This window comes from Acipenser ruthenus, chromosome 1, assembly GCF_902713425.1.
Source record: "Acipenser ruthenus chromosome 1, fAciRut3.2 maternal haplotype, whole genome shotgun sequence".
Classification (NCBI taxonomy): domain Eukaryota; kingdom Metazoa; phylum Chordata; class Actinopteri; order Acipenseriformes; family Acipenseridae; genus Acipenser; species Acipenser ruthenus.
This window is the reverse complement of record NC_081189.1, coordinates 11,746,650-11,751,536: the sequence shown is the minus strand read 5'-3', so window position 1 is coordinate 11,751,536 and position 4,887 is coordinate 11,746,650. Positions and strand designations below refer to the sequence as shown.

Below are 4,887 nucleotides of genomic sequence, written 5' to 3'. Positions count from 1 at the left end.
GGCCTGCAGGTGTGCCGGTAAGGTCTGCTGTAGTGCGATGAGGAGAAGCAGTCTCTGTTGGTTTTGAACCTGTGGAAGCGCCAACTTCACACAACCAGGACAGGAGAAGCAGTCTCTGTTGGTTTTGAACCTGTGGAAGCGCCAACTTCACACAACCAGGACGCCAAGACACTTAGTTTTTTTACTTATGTAACAGCCAAGCACTTTTTAAATGAGAAAAACCTGTCCGGGAACATGTTAAAAGATCTGTCTTGTGAGGCAGGATTTCAATAATATTAATAATGAGGGGTGGTTAAGCATTGTATGACATGTGACACAGAAATGGGCATTGCAGGGTTGAGCTCACCTGGAAGGATTGCTATCATCTTCAGCGCTCTGAAAGCTCTCAGAGCTGACAGTCCGGGTAGAAAAGGGAACGCCAGGGTCAGGTAGCTAAAACAGGAAAACTCAGGGATGTTATGCACAGGATTAGGACACAAAATAACAAACTCAAGGATACCTGCAGTGTATACTGAATGGATACAGAGCATTGCTGCAGCTATCTTATAAAAAACATCAGTCATGAATGATACAACATGGCTTGGTTTTGCTCAAAAGTCATTTAAAAAGATGGTCCCAACTAGAAAACGTCATTCTGTCGTTTATTGTGTTTTGGTGTGTGTAACCCTAATAGTCTGTGTGGCGCTGTGTGTCCCCATTATTCAATTATTATTATTTATTTATTTCTTAGCAGATGCCCTTATCAATCGTACAATAACGAGGACATTTTTTTACAGTGGACAGCAGCAAAGTTCATACACAGTTAAATGAATTCAACATTTAGTTGGAAAACAAACAGCAACAAACAACCATGCCAACTCACGCTAGTAGGATTACTGTGAAGTCCAACCAGTTCCATGCATTTTTTAGGTATGCAAATTTGTGAAAGGCAAATCCTTGAGCCAGCACCTTAATAATCATTTCCACGGAGTATATGACTGTAAACAAGTAACTGGAAAATACAAGTCATTAATTAACATGAGCACTGAAATTGTACATATACACTAGGTACAAAAACAAAATCCTTAATAAATGATTGCATTTCTAAATGAGCTACATATCTAAAATAAAATGAACCAATAAGAATACGGCATACTCACTCTGCTCCTAAGAAATTCCTGTTTACTGCCAGCAGTAACATATTGATAAAGATGGTTAAAACAATGGTGAAATCAAACACTGTGATATCTGTTAAGGAGCTATTTCAGGTCAGTTGAAAGTCATAGTAAAAGCTGTTCTAATTTAAAAGTGATTATAGTGCACATTTGTTAAAGCTATAATACCTTTAGGGTCGCCACCTCTGAGCTACAAAAAAACGGGACCACTGAGCAGAAAGGGTTTTATTAGAAGTGTAAACTCTCTTTAGAATTCCTCTATTCATCCAATAGGAAGCAATGGTAATATCACTATTGTAGTATTGACAACCCATTCATATTGTGTGGTTATTGCAGTAGTATTGTATCCAGATTGATCTAGCTTGTGTTCAGTTTATGGTCCTGGCACTTAGTGTCCTGGGAAGGCACACTGAATTCCTTGGACACCATCCTCCAAACCGGGACGATCCAGGGGAACAGGGACAGGTGGCACCCCAACTACCTTATAAGCGCTTGATACTTTTATAGAAACAGAGTAAGTTGGGTTGTCCAACAACCATGTTCAATATTATACAAAAATATTATTTCTACAATGTGTGTGAAAACTAGGATTGGAAATATATGTGCTATATAATATTGCACCCAGGCTGTGCCATTGCACAGTATGAGCAGGGAATGGACAGGCAGTAGAAACAGAAGAACAGTAGAAATGTTTCAAACTGGGGAGGTCATTCGGCCCATCAGTCTTCCTAGTAGTTGTTTGATTTCGGATCTTAATGACTCCCAATGATTCACAGCGACAGCAGGGCTTGGTAATTCCATACACTCTGTTCTAGATATGTCTCCCATTTCATTTCCTACTGTGTCCTCCAGTCTGGGTTTTGTGCTGTGCTTCACTCATTAAGTACTACATTAGTTTTTCTTTGAACAAATCAGAACACCAGCTCTATTTATGCAATTTGATGCATTATATGTAGACTTAATTATGGCAGTTAACAAAATTAGAGTAAGTTATCATAACAATACTGTTGAACAGAAAATTAAAATACAAGTAGATACCAGTTAAAAATGCTCCAAAAAATACAAAGTAGCCTGTCCTCGAATGAGGGCAATAGCATGGGTTCAAGCATTTGTAAGACGAATCAAGTTCCCCATTTTCCTACTTTGTTCTCGGCTAAATACATTGAGTTCTCTCAGCCTGACATTGTGGCAAATTTCTCTAAAAAAGTCAGTAATAATGGTCACATATTCCTTCACCTCAATGTAAACACTTTGCAGACTATTGACAGTGTTATGGCAGGTGTTCCTATTTTTTTGCCCATCCCTGTATGTATCTATATGTAGAATAGGGCTCTGGCTTAGACTATATGCAAAATATACTGTACAATAGCCCACATTGATTGTGCACAAGAGGTAGGCTCGCTTGCACAAGCTGTTACATACCTGACTGGTAAATATTCCTTTGCATGCATCAGTCTTGAGCTGTTAACTTGTGCCACACAATGCAGAAGCATTTCGAATGACTAAACACAGCTATACATACACATGCATTCAAAGTACACCCAATAAAGATGAAGCTGAAAGGATATTGGTGTGTCATTGCCAGTATTGCATATTTCCTGATGGGATGATTATAAGCCAGCAGGAACAGGGACTTGCTACAGCTGAATCTATACATGTATTGATCCTTAAACTTCATAGTCAGAAAACAGAAGGTCTGCAAGAAAACAAAAACACATATATTGTAGACAGACTCATGACAAGTTACTTTAACTCAGTGTCTATTTGGGATTATCTGAAATGCTTGTACAGTGTAAACCATTAACACACCAAATGATACTCTGCACACTTTGTAGGATCAGACAGAGTATGTAACTGTTTTCAATGATGCTCTGCACACTTTGTAGGATAAGAGACAGTATAACTGTTTTCAGTCACAATATACCGCAGTATAGTAATGCCCCACCGTCACTGGTAAAGGAGATCAAAAGACTTCTACACAGTTTTTCTGGGACGGTATTCACTGGGTTAAGTTTCCTTCATAAAGTGGGGAATCTGAACTTCGATAGACAGATGTTTTTAATAAATACTGAAAAGCTTAACCTGTCTGTTTTATATAGGTTTTATAAGGAGATTCTGATTGCATGGAGGTTGTTTAGGGTTCAGCGAGATATGAGCAAAGTGGAACTGTATTGGTTATTGGAGGAACCATTCATATGTAATCAGGCTTTAACCTGTCCAATTTTAGAATCTGATAGTTTTATAAACATTTTAATGTCTAGAGGAGTCCTTAGATGGCCCATCTATTACATTTGGACAGGCGAGTTTGGAAAAGCCCTGAGTCCTTGTCGGATCAGTTGGGGGGTGAGGTCCATGAGATTCATCGGTGTGTTTTTAAAGCAGCTGCATGCTACCCTGTGAGGAGAGGGTCTGGCTGTACTGAAGGAGTTCTTTACAGGTACTGTCAGCCTAGAGTTAGAGCCCCCAGGGTTTAAGATACAGGCTAGACCAGCTGTAGAGCAGAGTCAGGACAGCCCAGGGAAGCTTTTACAGTTTGGGGACCGTTATAGAATAAACTTTAGTAAAATTGATAAGAAAGAACTGTATAGACTGGGTGCAAAAATAAAACACTTTAAAAACATTAAGGAACTTCCAGACACATGTTGGCGTGAAAATTAAATGTAAAGCCTGGAGGGCTTTGTGTAAGCCACCACTGCAGAAGCGAGTAGGAGACTTACAGTGGAGAGTGTTGCACACCGTTATGACCACTAACTCGTTCCTTACTATTATCCAACAAGGGGGTTCTGATAAGTGTAGTTTCTGTAATAGCAGAGAAACTACATGTATATTCCATTGTTATTTACACTGTTCAAGGTTACAGTCCCTTGTATGTTTTTTATAGGACCTGTTTACTGGCCTGCAGTTAACTTTTTCTCTGACTGTTTTTATATTTGGGGTTATATACTGCAAGGGGAAAAAGCTGGCTAATTTTCTCTTGGGTCAGGCCCAACTGGCAAAACTAAAGAGATGGAAGAACCAGGAGAGAGGGGTGCTGACAGGGGATATTATTTGTTTATTTAGCAGATGCCTTTATCCAAGGTAACTTACAGAGACTAGGGTGTGTGAACTATGCATCAGCTGCAGAATCACTTACAATTACGTCTCACCTGACAGACGGAGCACAGGGAGATTAAGTGACTTGCTCAGGGTCACACAATGAGTCAGTGGCTGAGGTGGGATTTGAACCAGGGACCTTCTGGTTACAAGCCCTTTTCTTTAACCACTGGACCACACAGGTGATATGGTGCTGACAGGGGATGTGGTGCTGACACGGGATATGGTGCTGGTGTGGTCTTGAATCAGACAAGTTCACCTATTAGACTGGTGCACCAACTGGATTTGTTTCAAAGGGTTTGGGGAATAGAGGGTGTGTTGCTCAATTGACGATGGACAGTTATGTATGAACCTGTGAATAATCTAAATGTGAGAAGGTGGATGTATGCACAGTAAATGGAATTAAAAATAAATAAATAAATAAATACATACATATTTTAAAAGAAAATTCAATGTAAATATATATATATATATATATATATATATATATATATATATATATATATATATATATATATATAATCGTATTTGATTGTCTAATGAAAATACTGAATTGTTTTGAATTTGTAAATGGAATTCTTTTGATGTGTGTTTTTATTGTTGAATAATATTACAATAATAAAGTTATTTTTAAAAAAAT

At 38.5% G+C, this 4,887-nt stretch overlaps 1 long non-coding RNA gene across 1 annotated transcript; it reads right to left on the bottom strand.

Moving 5' to 3' along the window:
• Positions 1-17: 17 nt before the first annotated feature.
• LOC131701643 (uncharacterized) lies at positions 18-1,547 on the bottom strand. The gene is made up of 3 exons (XR_009308932.1): positions 1,140-1,547; positions 863-991; positions 18-432 (listed from the first exon to the last, which is right to left on the bottom strand). It is a non-coding gene; the product is annotated as an uncharacterized LOC131701643 (long non-coding RNA).
• Between the last annotated feature and the right edge of the window lie 3,340 nt (positions 1,548-4,887).